This window comes from Copadichromis virginalis, linkage group LG3 (assembly GCF_057382275.1).
Source record: "Copadichromis virginalis isolate Kocher_CV1m ecotype Utaka linkage group LG3, C_Virginalis_male_GT1.1, whole genome shotgun sequence".
Taxonomy (NCBI): Eukaryota; Metazoa; Chordata; class Actinopteri; order Cichliformes; family Cichlidae; genus Copadichromis; species Copadichromis virginalis.
Window position 1 is genome coordinate 47,818,306 of NC_140620.1, and position 26,749 is coordinate 47,845,054.

At 39.8% G+C, this 26,749-nt stretch overlaps 1 protein-coding gene across 5 annotated transcripts in view; it reads right to left on the reverse strand.

The window, feature by feature from the left end:
- kcnip4a (potassium voltage-gated channel interacting protein 4a) overlaps window positions 1-26,749 on the reverse strand; it is a 165,674-nt gene that overhangs the window by 71,087 nt on the left and 67,838 nt on the right. The gene's annotated exons all lie outside the window — the stretch shown is intronic.

The following is a 26,749-nucleotide window of genomic DNA, read 5'->3' on the forward strand; positions in this document are numbered from 1 at the left end:
TGCTTGGAACATGTGAAAAAAAATACAGCAGAGATGCTTTGCCTGATGTGACACATCAAAAGAGGAAAATAGAATGAAAAATACTTCCGCTCCCTATGCCACCCACACGCAATTCATTTCATGAACTGTGTGACAGCAGTCCAATTCAGGAAAAAAAAAGAAAGAACAGCCAACCACAGCAATCAAGTACCAATTTGCACCCACTCCATTAACCTGCTTCCTTCCTGCTGTGTGTTCTTTGTTGCTCAGAGGCCTCTTTCAGACAGAAGTTAAAGTGCAGTTTAACTTCCACCTTTAGCAAACGCACTCTCAAAACCAAGTATTTATGTAATCTACACAAAAAGAAACAGACAAATGAGTGTCTGTAGCTAATCTGAGGTTCGAGGACTTTTAAATCACCAACGCAGAGTCCATTTCTTTAGTAAATGTTCTCCTGAAGGAATCTGACCAGCATTTACTGCAGCATTAGATTACCAACCACCTCCCTATTTCATACTCAGCAAAAGCATTTATGCTATTTGTCATGCTATATTTTCCTCCACTGGGGTCAGGGAACAGTGATTTTAAACAGGCTCAGCATTACTGTGGCTACATACAGTACGATAACTTACTGCCTTCATTTAACTTCATTAATATGACCATTTTCAGACAACCACAGCACCCACTGGATGCTTACCACTGCAGTGTTTGACAGTTAAAGTGGAAACATTATGCTTATTTCCACCTTCGTGTTTTTATCCTTGAACTCTACTAATGTGGTTTTGTATGATTCTCAGTTGACAATAACTGTTATTTATCTGGTTGCTCCTTGCAAACAGCATATTTGAACAGCAGATGGGCGGGGCTTCTGTTCCTGAGACAGCCATAAACAGTATATCCCCTCATCATACAGATCCAGGAGTAGCAGTCATAAACCGAGCGTTTAAAGAGCCTGATTATTAGAGAACACGAGCGTTCGGCTCATAAAGATTATTTGTGCATTCACTGACCTCATAATTTGAAATGCTGGAATATATGCATGTATAATGTGTGTGAATGAAAGCTAGTTAACAAAGTAAAATTGCATTATAGTAAAGTATAGACACCCAATATGAACTCTATCTTCAAACCCAGTTTGAAGATTGGTCCAAACCAGCTGAGCATGGCTCTTCAAAGGGTATCCTAATTATGTTGGAGCAGTAATGACTTTTCATTAAATTGGACACTCCAGAGAATAGGATGAAATAATCAAATGTCTCTGGGGTGAATCATCCCCGCATATGCTGAGGCATATTCCACACCACTTGAGGAAAACAATCTAAAAACAATCTGATTAGCTACATGGGTTTGGAGAGAGAAAGTGCAATAGCAGCATAAGTGCTTCGTAACTGGAACGAAGTTGGAATTTGAAGTTTACAGAGCTCTCTGGTAACAACGAGGCCTGGTCAAATCCAAGGACTACTGTTCAAAACAGCACGCAATCCCCCTGTAACTTCAAGAAATCAACACTTCACCATCTAAAGCAGGCAGGTGCTCTGCTGCCTACACGCACACACGTTTGATATGGTTCTCCTGTTGCTTTTCTTTCCTTCTTCCCTGCTTCCTTCCTCCCGTTGTTTCCTGTTGATCAAACTGTGCATATAGAGCGCTTCGTTAAAAGAAATCCTGGAAGGCTGTAGGTGTTTGTGACTCAGCACAGGCTGGCGAGCCATAGCCTCACTATCTTCTGAACTAAGGGTGGGAAAAGGCAAATGCAAATTGCACTTGAGCCGTAGCTGCAGGAAGCTTGCAAACAGTAACTGAAGCGAGATGAGAGCGATGAATCAGACAGGTTGAGGTCTGAAGAGGTGGCTGCAGGTGGACCAAAACAGGAGGTGCGTGCAACCCATCAACACAGCGTGCACAGAATAAATGAAATACCAGAGGGAACCTGACTGAAACTCAGCTCCAAACATTTTTAAAAAAGGTTATGATGGGGGTTTTTTTTGGCCTTTTTGTACAGATTAGGTAACTGGTAATTGATTCATTCAAATGATATCACTCTACTAAGTCAGTTTAAATCAGTTCCATTATTTTTTTTACAATTTTATTTATATAGTGCCAAATCACAACAGCAGTCATCTTAAGGCTTTACATTGTAAGGTAGAGAAGCTCCACAATAACACAGACAAACCTTACCAATCTAATGGCCGACTTTAATGAAGCCCTTGACGACAATGGGAAGGAAAAACACCCTTTTACAGGAAGAAACCTCCAGCAGAACTACGCCATCTACCTCTACCAGTACACACTTAAAGTAGTTGTTTACTTTTAAAATTACTAACAACACTGCACCCAGCTACCTTAAGGACCTTTTAAACCCTTATGCTCCTGCTAGGGCTTTAAGGTCATCGTCACAGTTACTGCTGGCTCAGCCCAGATCTCGACTTAAGACTAGAGGTGATCGATCGTTTGCTCTTGTTGCACCTGTGCTGTGGAACAATCTCCCGATTGGCATCCGGGCATCTGATTCTATTCATTCTTTTAAATCACAGCTTAAAACATATCTTTTTAAACTTGCCTTCTCCACCTTTTAATTGCTGGTTTGTTTGTTTGTTTGTTTGGTTGCTGTGACCTATTGACCTCTTGTATTAATTCCCTCCTATCTTTCTATTGGTGTCTTTTATTATGGTGGTACAGCTTTTATCTTGCTATTACCCATGTGCTGTAGTCATTCTTATTGGTAGCTTTTATCTATGAACATAACTCGTTATTTTTTATTTTTTTTATCCGTTATCAATGTTTGAACCTTTTATTGTTTTATGTAAAGCACTTTGGTATGCCCAAGGCTTTTAAATGTGCTCTATAAATAAAGATTGTTGTTGTTGTTGTAGGGGGAGGGGCCAGTCGCAAGTCTTTTATGGTAAATGTAGTAAGCTCAAATATGTACAGCTTTGTGTTGTACTTGGAAAAAGGGTCATAAACACGTACAATATATTAAGTGAATTCTCTGCTTACTGAACTCCATGAACTGTGGAGCTCACACTTCATGGAGTTCATTCTTGCTTTATCCATTGAAGGTTCCCATACAATGCATTTAAACGAGATGTACTCAAAGAAAGACAGCAGCACTTTGACTACTGCAGTTTTATCGGTTAATTTTAAGTACTGATGAATGTGTTGGAACAGCTTCTCACTCCCGACCCGTAATATACTGACAATGTGTCACGTCTCGAGGCGTTCCATGGCAACACAAAAGGTGACCTTCCGCGTTCCTATGATACGCGCCGGATTGTGGATGAAATCGAATAGAATGACGCTCCAGCGGTAACACAGGTTCCAACCGTGTATTCCAGCACTAACCATAGCCTTATCCCTAATCTTAACCACCCCGTTAATCGTGTTAGATAGTGTTTTCCAAAGCAATCTAAGTAAAATAAACGCACATGTGTAGATTATTTCTAAACAGTTCTCACGTGTCTTCATTTTTTGGAACTTGTAATATAGGGACGAGTTGGATGGCTGAAAGCGTACCTAGCGTAAAATGTTACGCTTTGGGAGTGAGAACGTGTTGGTTGGAAATGTCTTCATGGACATTTTGTATGTTGCATTTTATTACCAAGAGTGAGCGCTATGTTTTCTTTTCTTCAAGCTAAAAACATGCAACTGTTTGAAATCTGCAACATGCATCAACAGAATTACACAATTACTCGATGTTTCCACCACATCTCAGATCTAATTAGCTGCATATTTCTTGTAAACACAACATGTACTGGGGATAAACATTAGGCAATATTTGCTGGTGTACTGATAACACAGAACATTTACAGTGGGTCTTTGCTGATTTTATGAGAGACTTATTCGTGCTCTGTCAATGTTTAAGCAGCCGTATCTAAGCCACTGGAGTTTTTAGACCAAGTGCAATTTGCACAGAATAATTTGTCAACAATCATAATAATGAAGTTAATATTAAGGACACAATGTCAATTATTCACTTGGTCCACCATCGGTTTAGACTGATGGCTGGATCAGCTCCTCTAACTTTACTCGAGTTTGGACATTATTGGAATAAATAATGTATGCAGGTGTAGTTTTATTTCTGGCCATGATGTAATACTGATGAGAAAACCAGAGAACAAAACTATACTTATTTATCATTGTTTAATTTGTGCTAGGCTTTTCTATCGCTTAAGGAATGAATGTGAGAAAGTAAGAGACTCATCACTTTTACATTGTGTTTAATTAAAACTAAACTATTTTTAAAAAATGTTCTTTTCACTGTGTTAATAAAAAACCTACACACTGGATCTCATACAGCTTTAAACTAGTTTAATTCAGCAGCTGTGGCTGCTTTTACCTCCTGAGCCACAGCCATCCAAATGCTATGCAATATGTATTACTTTTGCTATGGCTCAGTTTTCACATCGTCCACTAAGTGGCAGCAAAACTGTGCAAGTTAGACAAAGCCAACATTTACTATACACTGCTCACTTTTTTAAAATGTTATCAGTGCCAGAAACAGGACAAACTCGATAAGCATCGTTCATCACATCTCACAGTAAGATATTTTCAAGCCTCTTTCCCTTGATTAGGACATAAGTTGCAGTACTATGAGTTCTAGTCCTCCATCAGTCCTTGTTATACATGCATAAAGAGAGAGAGTCATAAAATTAACTGCTGGCATACCATTAGTGTTGGCCGTATATCATTAAATTAGAAAAACATTTAAAAAAACAGAAATAGGGGAGAGAAAAAAGTGGACTTAGAAGTATAATCAGCTTGTTTGATGAATTCTATAATTCTATATATTTATATATATTAGAAACTTTCAAAAATCAAAGTGAAAGAGCATCTTCTATGAAACAAACACAGCCATGACCTCTAGGATACAGTGAGGCTTTTCTTTTTGTGCCACCATCAGTTGCATGCATGAAAGTAGACACTAGAGGGCGCAATTGATCTTGAAAACTAAGAGCACCACACAGTCCAAATACATACATGGAAGGGAAATCATTTCTCGTGATCTTTACAATAATGTCACATTATCTTGCTAAAAGCAAGCACACCGTGCTCCCACTTCTTCTCTCTAAACATTATTTAGATGAAAAGCACTTACCTTTAAACAACCACACATGACACGCAACACAGATCTTATAACAAAGATTAGCGTCTCTTGACAAAAAGAGCAATGTAAATAACAGAGAGCAGACGTGCTTTTTTTTTCTCTTCTTTTCCGTGACGCAACCCACAGCCTGCCAAAAGTACACTGCAAGGTGTCAAGAAATTATTCTAAAACAAACTATAAATCTTCTTTCAATATATATTTGAAAGAAAAAAAAAGAACTTGTCACACCAGGCAGCGACGATCCCGCCTGTTTGAAGGCTGCTGAGAGTTTCGGTCGTGATGGAAAACTCGAAGCAGTAGTCAGAGAGTTTCAGAAAAATGTACTAAGAACTGCAAGCAAATAAGCACAATTTCAAGAGGAAATGAAATTGAAGGAGGACGGGAAAATGGTACATTAAGCCTTTTTAGTCGGAAGTCATTACAATAAGACAAAAAATTCTTAATCAGGAGTACATTTAGCTCAAGATAAGAAGAAAGAATCCCATTAAGTCGCAATGCAGGGAATGCAGTGTCGCTACAGTATATTGGTAAAATGGCAGAAAAAATGACTGCTTTATGCTTTATGCATTATTGGATGCAGAAAAGCAGAAACTGAGCCCAGTGCACCACTGACCAAAACAATATTTAGGCAGCAGGTATACCCAACATCCTGATTTAGGGAGAATCTGCCTGCTGGTTGTCAGTTCAGATCAGTTAAGAATGGTCTTTAGAGGACATAAGAGACGTAGTGGGTGCAGGGTTTGTCATGGGGCTTACTTTCAAAGCACAGCAGCAGCAGATTATGTAGCAGAGTTTGCTCATGCAGGCTTTACTTTGCAGTCATATAAGAGAAATGGCTTCCCTTGCACACAAATCATAATGATGCAACAATAAAAATGCCAGAATCAGAATATGCACACTCAGCTCCTTCTTTTTCCTGCACAGCAAACAAAGTGTTTTCTCTCTTCTACGCCCCCGTCTGTAAAGTGATTCTCCTAACATCCTGGGACTGGTCTAAACCATAACGCGTGGCTGCAATGACACTGGGCTGCACTACCTGGCACTACCCCGCATCCAGGTGGATGCGGTGCACCCCACACAGCCCAGATGGTCTGTATCAGTGGGGAACTGGACTGTGTGGGGTGCACCGCATCCACCTGCCATCAATCACAGGCAAATATGGTCCAGGAGAAAAAGCTTACTTCCCTTCAAATTGTGGCAGAAAAACAAAAAAAAACAATTTCCACAACAGGGCAAAGTGCGGTAATATAGCCACTCTAATGTTTAGTGAACCCCAGTGGGTTCGCTATTTGTTTGCTTCTATCTTAGCTAACAAAATATCTCGTGTTCAATGAGGTAGCACAGTCATTTGGGGAGATGTGGAAGAGACAGAGGAAGAATTGGCGAGCTTAATGTATTTCTGAACTTTTTTCTTCCCCCTTTTTCCACAGCCGTAAACAGAGGAGAGGTGTATGACTCAGCACTACTTTTAATGACGCATCCAAGTACAGAACTTTCCCGAAGCCATAATAAAAACCGAGCAGCAGGCCATAATTTTAATCAAACTGTGCTGCTGCCATATGAAGAACAACCAGGCAGCATTACTGAGAAACTGTTGAAAACAAATAACTGGCCCAGACGCCACACAGATTTCAAACCCACACCCTGCGCCAGTGGTTATATGAGGCTTTCAACGTCAGCCGAGCAGTTACAGTTGGACGTGAGGCTCAATGGCACCCGCTCGAGTGGATCTGTCATTAGCCACCCCACCTGCTGCCACCGTGCACCCCGTAGGCCGCGCCTGTGTCACATTCTTTTATTACAACCCTCCCCGACATGAAGCTGCTGTCTACCGAGCCCACTCTTACAGATCGGTGCCCACTGAGGCGTGCGCGACATCGGAAAGTGTCCAAAGCGGCATGGAAAGATTACAACAGAGCTGCTAAAGTGGTGCTTTTCTGCTCAGCCAGTTGAGAAATGTGTCGGGTCAAGCCAAAATCTAAAATCTCACTGAGCAGCAACAAATAACAAATCCGCACTGATGCAGGAAGACCAAATTATTGTTTTTCCTCCCCTTAACCAAACCACTTTCCTTGCTTCTTAACACAGTGGATATTGCACTGCAGCTGCGTAATGAGAACTGTCCGCCGTGAATCATAGCTTCTCACATCTCCAAATAAAAAAGGAAAAAAAAACGATGAAACTCGTGCTGAGATGTGAGGATGAACCCAATAAAACCTTGCGAGGCACATGCAGTGGCATGATTGCCAGCTATTGTGGTGGTACAAATATCACAAAATAAGCAATCCACAAGCAACATGAAAACATAATTTAATGCTCCTTTGAATCGGTGCGATCATAAACCCCAAGAGCAATAAACATTCCTCCTCACTCCAGTTCATTTTAGCAATACCGGATACTGTACATTATCATTCTACGCGTATCTTACCCAGTTGTGTTCTACTTGAGATGGCAAGGGAGCAGTTTAGTTTACTGCGTGAGAAATTATACTGACATATTAAATACGTGCTCTTTAATAAGATCACTCTGTTTTAGTCATATATACCGTTCAGCTCAGAGGGTGGGGACTTATCCCAGGGGTATCAGTAGTTGGTGCACATTTGAAATTTGTATTTTGGCATTATGGAGACATAAAACCAGTGGAAAACTTTTAATTAAAGACAAATTATGGTCTGCAACACGTAGGCTGAAAGGGATTAATGACAAAATGGTATAATATCCTCCACGGATCTTTTGTGAGTTCCACTGTTGGATAAACAAATTGTATGAGTACCCCTTTGCGGTCACAGTTATAAGATGACACTCATAACAAACTGGTAGATTTATTAGGTCAGTAAACTGACCTGCTAATAGAGCCAAAATGGTTCTGAAACCACAAAGACCAAATCCACAGTTCACCGTCTCATATCGAGGCTCGATCTTCTTGTGTCACAATACCGGCTTACAATGAGCTGCTGTTGAGCAATCACAGACATATTCAAAGAGCGTTTGTTTCCCGGAAGAGATGTTGTAAAGGTTATATAAGGTGCAGCAGCTTTGTGCATGGAAGTCAGGGAAGGAAGTTGATGACTGCTGCAAAGAGGGGGGATAACGTCATTACTATAGTCAGCTGATGGAACATATTGTATATTAGCAAATAGAGTCTGACAGATATATTGGCGGTGATGATATGAACTATTTCCTCATAAATTTATATTGGCATTTATAATGGTTCATAAATGAAAATGTAGAAAAAAAGAACGTACAAACATCTTTTATCGAGGCTATGATTGTTGATGTTGCATAGTACGTCCACCAGGGGGCACTCTATAACATTATTGTTATAAAAATCTGTTGCGTTTTGAATGCAACAAACAATAACAAGAAAAACAAGACTATTTTAAAACTGCATTGTCATTGTAAGAAGTCATAAATAATACATTTTAGGGTAAATCTGTTTTGTGCGCCTGAAAGAAAAAATATCGGCTGATATTTTAGATTTTTAAATCATCAAATATCGGTATTTGTATTGGTCTGAAAAATCCTCTTTCGGTCAGGATCTGTGAACAACTTTTGCAGGCATCACTATTTGTGCTCGTGTAAACACCACGTGTACAAATATATGCAAAGATCTAGCTTAAATAAATTGATATTTAGCCATGTGCTAATGATGACCATGCTAGTTAGACACCTGGACCTGCCTGATTAAAGCATGGTAGTTTGGTGAAAGCTACAAAGTTTTAAGATCCAATTGTGATCTAGCAAAAACACTGGTTTAAAACAAACTGTGGATTTGTAGAATTACACCACCACCATCAGTAATGAATACAACAAATCAATGAATGGATTGGATGAATAAAAGTATGTTTCAGTGTTTATGAACTTCTAATTACTACGGTAAACAGAGGTGCTACATCAAGGCCCAATATAAGATAAATAAGAATTTTCTGGATTGGAAATCATGCAAAGCTGCTCTACTGGAGTCCTAGAATATAATTATGGATCTTAAATGGAGCATAATAGGTTGTCTTTAAAGCCTGCTTGGTCCCTCTCCCTGTGGCCATTCCTAGAGAGCAGAAAAGATGATGAGCTTTGGCTGTGGTAGCAGCTCACAGGCTGACGCGTGTCCTTCACCAAGTAGGTGACACGGTGCAGCGGCCTCTAACTGCATTAAAAAAAAGAAGCCTTATTCCATTTCTCTCCTCCCCAGAGCACTGACAAATCTGAGCTCTTGGTGGAAAGCTCACCTTGGGTTTGTGTGTATTTCTTTGTGCACGTTTGTGTGGTTGCACACATCTGAAATGTCCCCTAACTAAATTTTCTCGTGCCCTGAAAATGACCGTATTAACCTTCCTGCCTTCTTGGGACCTTTTTGTGCCACTGCTATGTGTTAAATGGCTGCCATTTCCACTGTGTTCAGTGGAATATAACCAAACTTGCCACAGGATAGTTTTTACCTGTCAATGTTAATATTCCAGTGTGAATTCCTTAAATCAGCCTAAAATGGCTGAGCAGCAGAAATCCCCACACCCATCACCCTGGGGACCATTTTCTGCCCATTGACTTCCATTATAAATGCTATTTTTCAACCCCAAATTATCATCATATGATTTTATTTTTTCTTCTTTTCTTGGATGTCAATGAAGACTCAGGGCCTTGAAGTTTTAATTTTTAAATTGCAAAAAAAATGCAAAAAAAAATAATGGCAGGTCAAAATGTATGTTGGTGCCAATCTTTGGTCCATCTAAAGGCCTACTTATAATGACAATCACATATTACTTCAACTGGTTTTTTGTGGAAATATTTAGTTTTTGGTTTTTGGGGCTTATAACACAGGGCGCTCATGTAATAACACTGGGATTTGAAGGGTTAAAACAACGAAAATATAATTAAAACTTTACATGAATATTTCAGGGAGAAGTAGTTTTACAAGGTTGGCTAATTTAAAGTGGAATAAAATATGGATATATGGTCTTTTTATGGCGTGGCTGAGAATGGTCCCTAGGGTGATGGGTGTGAGTTTTTTAAAGGATGGCAGGAGGGTTAATACTTGAGAGGCATCCGCTTGTACCACTGTGACGAATGCATGTTAAACAGCACTCGGTGCAATTTAAAGCGGCTTCACATTAAAACTGCACCGAGGCCTTGTAAACCTGCAGAGTGGGTTACTATAATTGACTCCTGCAAACAGCAGAATTGAAATTAGCTGCATAATTGCAGAAACGGGCTGCTTTCCAGCACTGAGCTCTGATTTACAGCTGAAACCATGAAAAACCCTGCTACTGAGGCAGTAGCTGTCATGGCTCACAATGTCCTGGTGCTTGGCTGGAAAAACAAATCCCTCCCTCAGGTGTGTGTAGACATGCTGGAATGTATTCACCTGCTGTGTTTGTTATGTACAGTTGGTGGGTGGATGTAGAGGAGAGCACAGTGAAGATGGCTCTACATGTATGTGCTTCTGTGTTTGTTGAATTAATAATACCAGCCAGACCTCATGATTCGTAGACTGCACCAACCTGACAAGTGTTAGTGAAAGAGCGTTTGACGGGGAGAGAATGGCGTTCCCGACTCTGTGGATTATTGGAAAACAAGCTTGCGGTCTGAGACATGTAATACCACCCATAATTTTTTTGCATAAGATTCAGCAACAGGAAGATTGAAAGATATAAGATATAAGCTTTTTTGTCTCCTTATGTGGTTTTGTAGGTCCTCTGCAACTCTATGTTTTATTTTCTGCAGAGGTCAAGTCACTGAGCTTCCCTTCAGACACATGAAATATCAACAGATTTCCCAAATAGTTGTTATGTTTGGTTATGAGTAGATGTGTAACTCCATGGGGTTAGGGGTCAATTATCATAACAATTTTGAAAGCTATTTGCCCGTCTCATCTTTACTTTGAAAATTAAAATGTTATCTGGTTCCATCAATGTCGATTTTGGTAATTACATCAACCAATAATGTTAGCCCACAGATAAATAATTTGGACTCTAATTTTCTGAGATCTTGTGGAGATTTGAACCACAGAGTTGAAAAATCTGTTTTTGTTTTTCAATAAAGTATTATGACAACAAACCCTACAATACGAAGTTTAAAAAAACCCTAAAATATATATTTCACATTTAAATTATTTCAACTACAGTCTCAGATCGGAGGTACCCCGGCTGGAAATGTATCCTTGCATTTTCATATCTATTGATTTGTGTCAATGTACAAAATTGAGTGAATTACTTTTTAGGTCTACAATGAGAAAAAGTCCAAAAGAGACTAAGGTTGGGCGACTGGATGAATATATCGACCATCGATGATAGGCTGAGCCTTTCACCGACTGTTTTTACAAGAGCAATTTATTTATTTGCACATGAGCACATTTGCTTATAATGTTGGTTGAAGCTAAGAGAAGCAGTCAACTGAAAAAATAATAGCGCTGTTTTAACAGCACCCTCTGTGCGATTCATTTACTCAAACTCATAACAGAAAGAGAGAAAGGCAGTAGCCAATGTTGAGAAAAAAACAAAAGCATTTTATTTAAATTAAAAAAAAACACTGGTGGGGAGGGAAACAAAGATCATGGTTGTCAGCCGATTCCAAACTGCATACACACTGTTAATGCAGGTTTGTATACTTGAAGAAACAGATTACATGATAGGTGACCGTTTCACCTTTGGCATTGGGAACTTGTCCTCAGCACATGCTCCATAACACCACATAAACATTTAATAATACAACGATACTCTCGCCTCTTTTGAAACCAATTACCTCTAAGCCTAAGATCTTAATGCACTGAACTGAAACATCTCTGGAAGCAGTACCCACGGAGGTCGGTATTTACCATGCAATGCATAATTCAGACACACATATCTGCCAGTCAACTTAAAGTCATGTAATTTTTATGAGCAGGAACTCAACCGAATTCTGTTACATACACCGGAGACACGAGCTGGCTCTGGAAATATCCCTGGTAGGGTGAAAGGTCAGTCACTATAGTATTGTGTGGAGGTGGTTTTAAAGGTTAAGGGGTTTCTTGACTTTGAGCTGGAGATAAAGTGTTAAGAGAGAAGCAATGCGTCAAACAGCAGTTAGACTGCTGAAGACTGGCACGTGATTCATTTATAGATCTGTGCCCTGTGCATGACTTGCTTTGTGTAGCTTGCTCACATTCGCTGCTTTACCTGCTCTATCATGTTTTACATCATACCAGGCCTGCAGTGCTGCATCTAAATCAAGTGAAGGGAATTGGATTATTGCCTAAAATGTGATCTTTTATCTTTTTTTTACCTTTTTCTTGTACCTATCATCTCCTTAATATCCAATGACCAAAACCTTACTGGAATAATTGCCAACTAAATTATTTTTAATTATATTAAAAATATTAAAAATAATTTAGTTAGTAGCATTCATCAACTTACTGTGTGCCAAAGTCTCATCTAAAATCTATTAGGCTGGCTCTGATGACAGCTTATCAGCAGCAGTGACAGGTGAAACACTAACCGTGTCAATACCGCTAACACTGCGTCGCCTGCCCGACATCCACCAGCTCGCTATTAATAAACCACAGGGTGGAGAGGAAACCCTTTTCCCTGGGTAAATGGCGAGACATGTTGCAATCCATCCTCTTACACAGACCTGCAGACCTTAACCAAACCTTATCTGTGCCAGCAGCTACTGGAATCCTCAAGTATCACCTGCTCTCTTACGTTACCCACATGAAACACAGATTACGTGTCAGTGCTGGGAAGTTGCAGCATGAGTTTCATCATGTTAAGATGATATTTAGTTCTCTTTCCGAGGCTGTCAGAAAGTGATGATGTTGTTTGAGAGAAAGAGTCGATTTACTCTGCTATTAGTAGTCTTATCTGATGTACTGCGGTAAGAGAGGATGTGAATGTGAACAGCAGCAGCTCCAAATGAGATAATCCTTAAAAAGATGGGTTCACTATCCAATTTAATTGCTGAACTCATGCCAACAGCTTCTGGTCATTAATCCTTGCAGATTGAGAAGGGGATATTAGTATGTGTCTGTTTTATGCCTCTCTAAATCACTCATGTTTGCTCGCAAAGAAATACCGTAATCCCTAATGTGGCCTCTGCGCTTCTTTGCATCTTTGATCTGAAAGTGGAAGCCAATCAATATGTACAATCCACAAGGCTGTGTAAAGCAGAGCCAGCCTCACACACATTGTTGAGTTCACACAGGGATCTACTTTAAAGCAACAGCTCAGACCTACAGGTATAAAATGCCTGCAGACAAACAGCGCTCCTAAAACGTATTATTCGTTTTTAACGCCTTTCTGATCTGTTGTTATTGTTTTAACAAGCATCCTCGGAAACAAGCGACCAAGGATGAACATTTCTAGTCACAGATTGTCTTCTGAGCGGATGCTACAGCACAGAGTACATCCCGTCAGCCTAATTCAGTCGCGCACATTTCACACCAACAGTTGAGAACAAAGTGCTGAATAATACTCTCGGTGTCTCTTAATATATAGAGACAAAGCAAAGGCAATTGCTTCAGTACCAAATCCATTGTAAATTTCTCACAGGGCCAAGAATTTGTTGATCCTAGTGCAATATACAGATACATTTTGAAGTATTGAGCTGTAATACCCAGCTTTAGTGAGGTTCCCTTCATTTGAATCATTTTTAGATGCTATAACAGGCAAAACTGCACAGTTTTTCCACAATAATAAAAGAACAATAACACAAAATGCAGAAAAATAAACTGAATTACAGTTTCACCTTCTATTTTGTACGCACATGCATCAACCCCTCGATACTATCCGAGCTTCAAAGGCGGGGATGAGCAGGGTTTAAACTAAAACACATTTTTTAATTTCATGTTACACTGAGAAATGAGAATTAAATGGTGCCTAAGGTATGCTGAGACAAGACTGGAATATTTTACTCAGTGTGAAGATCCTAATGGAGAGCTGATAAGGGACAAGTGGAATAAAATTATTTTTCCTGTCTGAAATATATAATAATTAAAAAATGGACATAAAATGAGCTATTGGATATTAAGGAGATGATAGGTACAAGAAAAAGGTAAAAAAAAGATAAAAGATCACATTTTAGGCAATAATCCAATTCCCTTCACTTGATTTAGATGCAGCACTGCAGGCCTGGTATGATGTAAAACATGATAGAGCAGGTAAAGCAGCGAATGTGAGCAAGCTACACAAAGCAAGTCATGCACAGGGCACAGATCTATAAATGAATCACGTGCCAGTCTTCAGCAGTCTAACTGCTGTTTGACGCATTGCTTCTCTCTTAACACTTTATCTCCAGCTCAAAGTCAAGAAACCCCTTAACCTTTAAAACCACCTCCACACAATACTATAGTGACTGACCTTTCACCCTACCAGGGATATTTCCAGAGCCAGCTCGTGTCTCCGGTGTATGTAACAGAATTCGGTTGAGTTCCTGCTCATAAAAATTACATGACTTTAAGTTGACTGGCAGATATGTGTGTCTGAATTATGCATTGCATGGTAAATACCGACCTCCGTGGGTACTGCTTCCAGAGATGTTTCAGTTCAGTGCATTAAGATCTTAGGCTTAGAGGTAATTGGTTTCAAAAGAGGCGAGAGTATCGTTGTATTATTAAATGTTTATGTGGTGTTATGGAGCATGTGCTGAGGACAAGTTCCCAATGCCAAAGGTGAAACGGTCACCTATCATGTAATCTGTTTCTTCAAGTATACAAACCTGCATTAACAGTGTGTATGCAGTTTGGAATCGGCTGACAACCATGATCTTTGTTTCCCTCCCCACCAGTGTTTTTTTTTTTAATTTAAATAAAATGCTTTTGTTTTTTTCTCAACATTGGCTACTGCCTTTCTCTCTTTCTGTTATGAGTTTGAGTAAATGAATCGCACAGAGGGTGCTGTTAAAACAGCGCTATTATTTTTTCAGTTGACTGCTTCTCTTAGCTTCAACCAACATTATAAGCAAATGTGCTCATGTGCAAATAAATAAATTGCTCTTGTAAAAACAGTCGGTGAAAGGCTCAGCCTATCATCGATGGTCGATATATTCATCCAGTCGCCCAACCTTAGTCTCTTTTGGACTTTTTCTCATTGTAGACCTAAAAAGTAATTCACTCAATTTTGTACATTGACACAAATCAATAGATATGAAAATGCAAGGATACATTTCCAGCCGGGGTACCTCCGATCTGAGACTGTAGTTGAAATAATTTAAATGTGAAATATATATTTTAGGTTTTTTTTAAACTTCGTATTGTAGGGTTTGTTGTCATAATACTTTATTGAAAAACAAAAACAGATTTTTCAACTCTGTGGTTCAAATCTCCACAAGATCTCAGAAAATTAGAGTCCAAATTATTTATCTGTGGGCTAACATTATTGGTTGATGTAATTACCAAAATCGACATTGATGGAACCAGATAACATTTTAATTTTCAAAGTAAAGATGAGACGGGCAAATAGCTTTCAAAATTGTTATGATAATTGACCCCTAACCTCATGGAGTTACACATCTACTCATAACCAAACATAACAACTATTTGGGAAATCTGTTGATATTTCATGTGTCTGAAGGGAAGCTCAGTGACTTGACCTCTGCAGAAAATAAAACATAGAGTTGCAGAGGACCTACAAAACCACATAAGGAGACAAAAAAGCTTATATCTTATATCTTTCAATCTTCCTGTTGCTGAATCTTATGCAAAAAAATTATGGGTGGTATTACATGTCTCAGACCGCAAGCTTGTTTTCCAATAATCCACAGAGTCGGGAACGCCATTCTCTCCCCGTCAAACGCTCTTTCACTAACACTTGTCAGGTTGGTGCCGTCTACGAATCATGAGGTCTGGCTGGTATTATTAATTCAACAAACACAGAAGCACATACATGTAGAGCCATCTTCACTGTGCTCTCCTCTACATCCACCCACCAACTGTACATAACAAACACAGCAGGTGAATACATTCCAGCATGTCTACACACACCTGAGGGAGGGATTTGTTTTTCCAGCCAAGCACCAGGACATTGTGAGCCATGACAGCTACTGCCTCAGTAGCAGGGTTTTTCATGGTTTCAGCTGTAAATCAGAGCTCAGTGCTGGAAAGCAGCCCGTTTCTGCAATTATGCAGCTAATTTCAATTCTGCTGTTTGCAGGAGTCAATTATAGTAACCCACTCTGCAGGTTTACAAGGCCTCGGTGCAGTTTTAATGTGAAGCCGCTTTAAATTGCACCGAGTGCTGTTTAACATGCATTCGTCACAGTGGTACAAGCGGACACCTCTCAAGTATTAATACAGTCATTTTCAGGGCACGAGAAAATTTAGTTAGGGGACATTTCAGATGTGTGCAACCACACAAACGTGCACAAAGAAATACACACAAACCCAAGGTGAGCTTTCCACCAAGAGCTCAGATTTGTCAGTGCTCTGGGGAGGAGAGAAATGGAATAAGGCTTCTTTTTTTTAATGCAGTTAGAGGCCGCTGCACCGTGTCACCTACTTGGTGAAGGACACGCGTCAGCCTGTGAGCTGCTACCACAGCCAAAGCTCATCATCTTTTCTGCTCTCTAGGAATGGCCACAGGGAGAGGGACCAAGCAGGCTTTAAAGACAACCTATTATGCTCCATTTAAGATCCATAATTATATTCTAGGACTCCAGTAGAGCAGCTTTGCATGATTTCCAATCCAGAAAATTCTTATTTATCTTATATTGGGCCTTGATGTAGCACCTCTGTTTATATTCTAATTATATGACAGACTGCAACAAAGAGTGTGTAGCTCCTCCATTTGTCAGTGATGGAGGTTCAATGAAAATGTAACTATACAAAAAAAAACTATTTTATTCTTGATTGCAAGTTGAGCTTTTTCCAAATCTATCCAAACATGTTGAAGCCCAAAAATAACAGTGCAGAACATGAAAACCAGAATAACATTACCTGCTTGTTGTGGAAGATAATACTCTTTCAGTGTGTCCCTGGTTATAACTGTACATCACCACAATGCTGAAAATACTGAAACAGAAAATGCCCGCTATCAGGTGGCGTAGCAAGAAAAGGTTATACTGCTCTAACTGTATAGCAGCTTCCTGGCTCATTGCTTAACGCTCTTTCACACATACTGCAAGACTAGAATTATAAAGAGCAACTTAGCTACACTGGAAATATGCCTACTGTCATCATGAAAATCACAAGCCACTTGGTCTGATTATCAATAAAAAGCTAACATTTCAGCAATATAGTGTCACTTAAAGTGCTACTGATGCTTAACCACTGGAATTTATAAATGTGCTCAGGCATTAGCCTTGGCAAAAATCCAACTTCATACTGGGTTGTACTGAAAAGTCCAATTGAATTCAATTTTATTTATACAGCGACAAATCACAACAGCAGTCCCCTTAGGTTACTTTATTATGTAAGCTAGACCCTAAAATCATATGACCCTTCTATGAGCAAGCACTTTGGCGACAGTGGGAAGGAAAAACTCCCTTTTAACAGGAAGAAACCTCTGGCAGAGCCAGGCTCAGGGAGGGGCGGGGCCATCTGCTGCGACCGGTTGGGGTGAGAGAAGGAAGACAGGATAAAAGACATGCTGTGGAAGAGAGACAGAGGTTAATAACAAGTATGATTCAGTGCAGAGAGGTCTGTTAATACATAGTGAGTGAGAAACACCCAGTGCATCATGAGAATCCCCCAGCAGCCTACACCTATTGCAGCATAACTAAGGGAGGATCCAGGGTCACCTGATCCAGCCCTAACTATATGCTTTAGCAAACTAATCTTAACAGTACAGATAGTGTCTGTCTCCGAAATGCAAATTGGAAGCTGGTTGCATAGAAGAGGGGCCTGAAAACTGAAGGCTCTGCCTCCAATTCTACTTTTAAATACTCTAGGAACAACAAGTAGGCCTGCAGAGCGAGAGCGAAGTGCTCTCACTGCAAGGTCATTAAGATAAGATGGGGCCTGATTATTCAAGACTTTGTATGTCAGTAGCAGGATTTTCCATGTCCATTATGAAGCAAAATTTGGCTTTTGTGTATGTCTGTGTCCATTTTGTTTTCCTCTCCCAGTCTCAGTCACACAGCTTTAGAGACCAGTTCGCAACCCCCTAATAACCCCAGTCGAGGTTAAAAAATGTGTATTCCTGGGTAAAACTGGTCACAAAGAAGATGCGGCACCAAAAACTTCTTTTGTGTAGTCACCTGTAGTTTGGATGAAAGACACCGACTTGTGTGACTAGGACCTTAAGCAAGCCAAGCAAAGCTTTTAAGGTTTTCTACATAACTTTAAAAGCCTTAAACTAAACTTTGCACACCTTAATCAGCTAAAGTGTCTAAATTTGTACAATCATTAGTTTGTGAAACGGTCTTGTGTTTATTTCCAGACTTGCTTGGATTGTGAAGGAATATGTATATTTACATAAACAGGTTTAAAGCCATGACAACCTCATATTTAATACTTTGAATAACTTCAATCTGCAAAGCTCCCCCATCTGGTGTGGGATGTCAGAAAAAAAACATCCACACCTCAAGTCACAGTGAGATATAGAGTCATTTGCTGGCACCAAAGTTTGACAGCAGCTCAAGAGCAATTTACATTTTCACAAGTATGATTATGTTAGTCTGGTATGTTGCAGGTGTAAGCAGACAACTCTTCAACTGGAAGACTTCCTGTTATGACAGGTGTCTGATTTACTTAAAAATCTTTGAGGACATAACTGAATCCCTACCAGCTGCATTGACGTTGTTCTATAGTCATTCTGACATCCATAAAACATCACGCTAACTCTGCTGCTTCAATGTAATCAGCCTTTCATGATCTCTCAATTGTCTGGCAGCAGGGCCGAAGGGGTTAAAGTGTGAATGAAAGAGCGCAGGCTTGGCAAGCATCATGAAATCCCATTTCATGGTCGGGCTTTGGCATCACAGCGCTGTTTTGGATCTGAGTTTGGGGACAGTCAATACACAATCAATAGACTTCATTTCCCATCTTCACAGCTCAGCAACAGAAACCAATAAGGTTCACGAGTACACTCAGGAAGTAGACAGGTGCAGCTTGAGGATTTGAAATTTGGAACGATATGCAACGTCTATTTGAGACTACAACTTCAGGTGATGTATTCAAATGTGTAAAGCAACAGTGTTGACGAGCATTAATAGATACGCATTCTGAACAGATGCAGTTTAACATGAGCATCTCTGAGAGAAGCTGTTTGTGGCTGGGTGAATAACTCACATAAAACTCTGCTGCATGCATTCTCCTTGCCTTTCTTCATGGCATTTGTTCAGTGACTGAAAATAAATATGATTTGAATTTTGAATTAAAAGTTAGACTCTCTCACATGAATCCAAATTTTACTCACATTTGGTACCACTTTTTTCCCCCTAGCTTGAGCAGAGCTAGCCTCTCTCTACAGTGAGCATGGCTTTACGCCAAATCCCCACCTCTGAAAAGATCCTTCATAGCACAAGCTCTTTCATCGCCCGCAGCACTGTAAACCTTTAAGTTGAGTCAGGAACTCAGTCTTTTATATTCTTGCCCTCAGACATGGCTTGTGCATCAATTATTCACAGTCTACTGTTTGCCAGAAGTGCGGAATTGAATTTAAGACCAATAAAATCGTGGTTTAAACACAGATCATCAGTGATTCATGAGCAAACAGTGCACGCTATTGAAGGTGAGGGCAATATTTACCTCCCTATAATAAGCTTGTTTTTCTTTTGTAAATCAAGACATACATAGGTTAGGCAAAGTATGAAAAAATAATGAGAACACAACTGTTTGGATAAAGAACATGAAGTATCTGTATATGCGTGGTGATGTGTTGGGCTCAGAGTTACGTCATGTTGAGGTCATGAATAAGAAATCAGCAGATGCAATTTGATTAACAAACGCCCAAAAAGCTTGAGAACCCTGCCTGAGGACTTTTTTTGCCTTTTTATATTTATATACAAATCTCTACAATCTCTTTTTTTGTGCAGTGATAGCAGACAGATGCATTGTGACAGCCCACACATGGGCAAGTATTTTTGCACTGTTCTGTCAAAGAACAAGCCACAGCAGTCCCACTACTGTGACACAAACCCACTCACACAATCTCAGAGAAATGCAGTGTGCAGTGGCCGCCTGATATGGTAGAAAAAGCCTGGCAATATCGGTTTGATATCATAAATAGAGTCAATAAACATGCGTGTTTGTCCTATATTTACAGAAAGAAATATTAAAATAAATCAACTTCCTGTGCCCTTCACAATGCTTATTTTGATAGCCCATTATAATACTATGGCTGGCTGATCAGAATTGCAAAGTGAGGGCAATCAGTATTTGCATAGGTTATAAAACAGTGGTATGCAATCAGAGCAAGCACACATGAGGTGACTACATAATAAGACTGCAGGAAAGTAATTTTTCTTCTCTTGGTGTCTAAACTACAGTGATAATGTGCTTTAATTGTCCAACAGCTCAAATTAACTTAATTTCCTTATTGCCATGTACGCAACTGTGTTTGCTGTCATCAGGGCCTGTGAAAAAACAACAACTGCTACACCTTAAAATCAAGTGTGGAAATAAACCTCACCACTAGCTTAAAGTTTAACAACTCCAAATCAGCCCCAGGGCAGATCAAGCAGGAGGGACTTACTGGGTTCTTATATCAAAAATGTACCTCGTGAACCTTTCTCTGCCTCATTATTCCAGAGCGTCACCCACCCAGAGAGTCTATTTTAGCGTGTCCCAGCTTGCGCCGGTCAAACTCATTGATCGTTGTGTTAAAGGACAAGTAATTGTGGGTGAGTGGTGAGCTCTGATTGCCTCTGGGCTTCTTCAAGACCAATTTGTCTGCTTGTCACTTTAGGGCTGGTGCTCGAGGCTCAACGTGGGGCAGGGAAAGAGCTTGATGGGAAATGTGATCTCCTGGTGACGTGTTGAGTGCTTCCTCCTTGTCTGTTTGTGAGAATTTGCTTGCTAAGTGTATTACACAGTACTGTATGTGCTTCTAGGAACCATTGTCAGATAATCAGACCACTTTGTTTGAGTTATTGTTTGCAGACTTGTAGGCTATTGTTGCTACAGAGCTCAGTATTTCAGATGGGCCTCAGACAGGCTGCAGTTCCTGATCTGGCAACTCGAGGCTGGCTTTAAAAATTGCAACAATCTCTCGCCTCAGAATACTATAAACTATAAAAAGAAATAAATATGTTTTGATCGGGAGAAGAAGCAGCTGCTCTATAAATCTAAATTGTTTTTTTTCCATACACCCCTGTTAAAGTTTATTAAAAGCATGGACATGCTGACTGGCAGATGGGTATACCATGTCTTCCAGACATCACCTCAGCTAACCGGACTCAGTGAACCTTTTGGAGCCTTTAAATACAATCCAACAAATATGACCAACGGTGACGAAATTGCATGTTACATGGCACTTGCTAGCCCCCATACAGTCAATACATGCATCCAGCTTACCGAGTATGCTAGTGTTAACTCTTAACTTAGCCCTTAAATTAAACCCTGACGTCTAAAAATAATAATAAGATAGCAACAGCTACAAAAAAGATGATGCTTCCAGAGGACGATGCCTGTCCTTGCTCTATATGCAGGTTTCCTTCATAGGTGTAAAAATATTGTCTTATCGAGTCGTTTTATTTGGTAGCTGTAAGAAGAAGTGTCAAGTGTTTGATAATTATGCCATTATAGTGAACTTTCAGATTGAACACCAAAAAAACTAAAAATCAATAGAGCCTCTTGTGCTACATCTTATTTATTGATCTAAAGAGAATTAACTGACTGGCTCAAGCACATGATTTAAAATATCATCCAGCATGCCGATGCTATTCTTTCATATATCAGGCCAGCAACATAAACTATAACAATGCAATCTGATTTAAGCTAAATGTAATTTCACACATCCCATCAGCGTCTTTCGCCAATAAAAACTGACTTGCTGTGAATACATACTTTAATGTGACGGCACATGCTAACACCTTGTCAGAAAAACCAATCACAAAATAACATCCGGCATCTTTAGTGAAAAAGATCATCACTTATACAGCGTGTACCCGCTTTAGAGCATTTTCTGTGTTGTTCCTGCGGGCTCTGGATGTAGCCAGCCATTACAGAACAAGGGCCATTTTTCATGTGTAATGGGGTCCTCCATTAAACATGAACCTGGAGGAACTATCATTTAGCTTGGCGCCATCACCTCCACAAACCAGCAGCAGATACTAGAAGAGATACAGCCTCTGTGACAGACTGGCAAAGGGTAAAGCTTTAAAGGTTGGGGAAGAAAAAGAAGAAACAAGACTGTACAACCCCCGAGAAAATGACCAAAAAGCTCATCTGTGCAAGCTATAATTATGACCTATAGGTATGTTAAAGACAGCCATATGAAAAAAGTGCATGTAAAATATGGAAGTGGTGTTGTTACCCTGGTAACCTGGAAAATGTAGCTTTCTACATGTGTTTAACCCTCAAGCAACTGAACTATTTTAGCGTAAAATGATTGAGTGAGGTAATTTATGACCCAATTATAGCCTATACAAGAATGCTTTATTTAATATCTATAATAATATCTATAATAACTATAACAAATTATGTCTGTCAGTCAGATTTTTTGCATTTGGCCAGAGTTCTTAAGTGGAAACCAGATTTTCTCACCTGGTTTCCACTTAGCCAGAGCAAACAATCACAAAAAAAGGAAGAAATAGAAAGACAAACAGCCAATACTGAGGCATGACAACTAACTAAAAGATACAAAAGAGATGGCAGCAAAAATGGGGAAACACTGAGAAGAACCACAAGAAAAATTAGAAACACAAGAAAGAAAACAGGAACTGTAATGCAATAAATACCAAACAAAAACCAGGAACCATGAAAGAAAGCTTCAGCAAGTAAGTCTGGCTAATGTCAGTCTGTTAGTCATGAGTCACAGGAAAATTGCAGTTGTAAAAAACATAACTTTTCTTTTTCTTTACCACAGTAATGGACCGTATCCTGCAGAAAAAAAAAAACAACAAGTCCGACAAGTTAATTAACCAAGTAAGAGAGATTTCTCTACCGCGTGGGTCACCAGAGCAATACCACAGAAAAATAGAGTCAACCTGACTCATTGGTGGACCATTATCAGCTGATAGTAGCTACTTGGCGACCTATCAGCATTTATGACAACCAATAAAATAAATTTTAGAAATACTGGAGGCAACCAGTGGTAGCCCTCAACCTCCTAGTAGTACACCGATGGCATCAATTTCAAAATCCTAGGTAACTTCTCGAGTTATCAGATTCACAAAATCTTCAGAAAACTTGACCTCTGACCTTGCCCTTGAGGTCAAGGTCCCTGGGATTAAACTCGTCTGAGAACATTTGCACATACACCTATGTCCTTATGCTGTAGATAAAGTCGTATGTCACTTCATTCTCTCTTTATTGCATTCACAGACTTGGATGTCCATGTCACCTAACCACCCACACCCCAGGCTGATGTTGGAGTAACCCCTTCAGCCTTTTGGGCACTCATCACCCAGAGGGCACTCTGTAACTTAACTGTTGGCATGACTCATGTTTGGAACGGCAGCTCAAGGTCCCCAGTATACCTTTTTTGCTTTCTTTCGACCACTACTCATGCTAGGGCCTTCGTCTGGGTCTGAATTTTCTCCAGGGCCCAGCTCAGATTGACTACTTTTTCTTCTCAAGTATTTATCTATTGCTGTTATGTGCTGCGTCGTCTCACACCATGACTATTATATAATTCCTTCTTCATCTTGTTCTGTTTTACTGGCAGTTGGCAACCCATTTAATTAGAGCAGGTAGCTGTACTGCCATCTAGTGAAACAGAATGTAATTGTTCTGACCGTTACGTTGGTCGCTTAGAGCAGCGGTCCCCAACCCCCGGTACCGGGTACCGGGCAGCGAGAGATGAGGCTCGGGTGTGAAATTCATGGTTTTCATGGTTTTTAGCGTTAACTCAGTTTCCCTGGGTCTTTTCCCATGTTTTATGAATAAATCTCCTCTTTTTTGTACCGGTACTGGTTTTATTTTGTTGTATTTATCCGCAACACCTAAAGGCCGGTCCGTGAAAATATTGTCGGACATAAACCAGTCAATGGCGCAAAAAAGGTTGCGGACCGCTGGCTTAGAGTACCAAACAAGTGGAACCAGATAATCTTCCACGGCACACCTGATCATTTCTCACGGGACACCTATGTGCCGCGGCAGGTTGGGAAACACTGCTCTAAATCACTAGATATTGGTACAGTCCTAAAAATGTTATAGCTATACCTGTAAAAAAATTGTAAAGTTCTGGAAGAAGACTAGCATTTAAAATATTATACTAACAGATATGTCAATAACATCAGTTATCTCTTTGTCATTTAGCTGCTACATAGCTTAGCTTTTCACCGCTCAATACATTCACAATGAAGAAAAGTAATACACCGTGGCTCCTAAAACCAGGAAATGAGAAAAGACAACGAATACTACAGCAAGCAAAGTGAAAGATCCCAGTGAATTAAATTCAATGAATTGCTGGGGCTTACAACTTTTTAAATTGAGAACAGGGTACAGTAAAAAAATAAAAAATAAAAATCAGGCAATAGAGATTTAAGAACAACCACCGGCTAGCAACAAACCCTTTTCATAATACCCAATCAAATCCCATGAGTGTCTGATTACACAGACAATACCAGTGTGAAACATGGCAGAGAAATCCAGTCTCCTACTCGGCCGCACTGAAACCCTGAAATCCCACACCACTATCCATGCTTGACAGACAATATCAGCCTCCCCCACAAGAGGCCCTTATCTTTGATAGCACTTTCCATCAGCACATTGTGAAGAACACTGCTTCAGTTGCAACCACTGTTACAACACTGGCTCTCAATATTTGCCCTGTATGAAGTCATAGCTCATCAGACAGCTTAAGTGAAGTGATGGTCTATAAATCAGAAAGCAAAGAAAAAGTAAGAGTCTAATGAAAATCCATGAGGCGCAACTAGAGGCGGGAGAAGTTCAAGCTTGATATTTTACCTTATACAATTATGATTTTCACAATAAGGAAAGACTTTAACACATTACCCCACCTGATATTACAGCTTAGAACAGACACACGAATAAGTTCATGCATCTTTTAGTGAAGAAATGGAAAGATAAATCTAAAAGCTGTATATTGAGAAAAATGAGGGGAAAAAACCCTTAGCTGCTACTTAGTTGGACGCCCTACAGCTTAAACTTAATTCAAACGTCATCTAAATTTCTGTTTAATGGCTGCATATGCTCAGAACACCAGACCACATGTTGGCTTCTTTCTGAGATCAAACCAGTGATTATACTTATTTTATGCTGGCTCTATCAAGAAATCTACACAAGCTGCTATATGAACGCTCACTGTAATGAGCATTCACTATGATTATGCACTTAATCATAAAGTTGCCTTGCATAACGTGATTTTTTTTCTTCCAATAAGCTAGGTGCAGCGTGCAGCCAGTAGCTGTTTGTCAAATAAGTATTTTCTCTTCCTATTAATGCATCTCACATGTCACCTCTAACTGATTCTCACTAACCCTGAAGTTTGCAGAGGCTGTTTTCTCTGCTACCATGTCTGTTTTTTAAAAATAAATTATCTTATTGTCTTATCTTAAGTATTATGAAGGATTGATACTCCCTGGTTGTTGTTTTTTTAGGCTTTGTTGAAATCTAGTTCAAATGTAACTCAGCTAGATGATAAGATGAACATGAATTAAAAGCACATTCTTGCACTGCGTTCTCTCTGTGTTAACATTGGCACATTGTTTGGCTTCTCTGCAACAAAATGGACACTTCTGAGAATAGTCATTCTGGCTCAGTCCCTGGCATCAAGTGATACATTTCACAAAGGATGAGAATGGAAATGCAGGAAGGAAATATTGCTTTGTGCGCATCTCTATTTTCTCCTTCAGCTTTTCCATTTCTGCTCCAGCGACTCGACTCTATTTACTCTAGCAAAGCTCAGATTACACTTTTATCCACAGACCGGAAGAGATTAGAGCTGTAAACAACAGCATTACAATCCCCAGGCTGAACAACATACAACTTTTATTGTTTGTTGTCTTTGTTTGTTCTTAATAAATACCGTTAAATGTGAAACCCCGTGCCCGAGCAACCAGCTGCATTTTGGTCTGAATGCCCAGCAATACAGCAGGCAGCGATGTTGTCATTGTCGCAGACTGAGCCAAAAGGTAGCTCTGTTTACACTGTCCTCAAGTCGTCTGACCTGACCGACCAGGATCTGAACTGATGTGACCTGGATAAAGTGGTCTGTTACGCATATGAATAATATTTAGCTGAGAAATGTGTCTGAGAAATAATGCAAACATGACGTCACATTCACGAGGACAATCGTTAATTGAAGGGTTTAACGATAAAAATACCATCAAAGAAAAAGGCTGACCATCTTTTATGGTACAGTAGTGCGCAAAAGTCTTCCTCATTTCAAGATGATCCCACACCGCTTCAATAATGTTGGGGTCCGGCCTCTGGGGAGGCCAATTAATGACTCCTAGTGTTCCACTATATGGTTTCACTATGTGTTTGTTTTTAATCTACACTGGTTTGTTTGGGATCATTATCATGGTGAAAACAAATCTGTTGTTTTCCAGGTTGTATTGCATAGTGGATCAAAACCAATTTTGACATGATCTCCAACACCACTGGCTGAAACCATGACAGAGCCTCCTCTG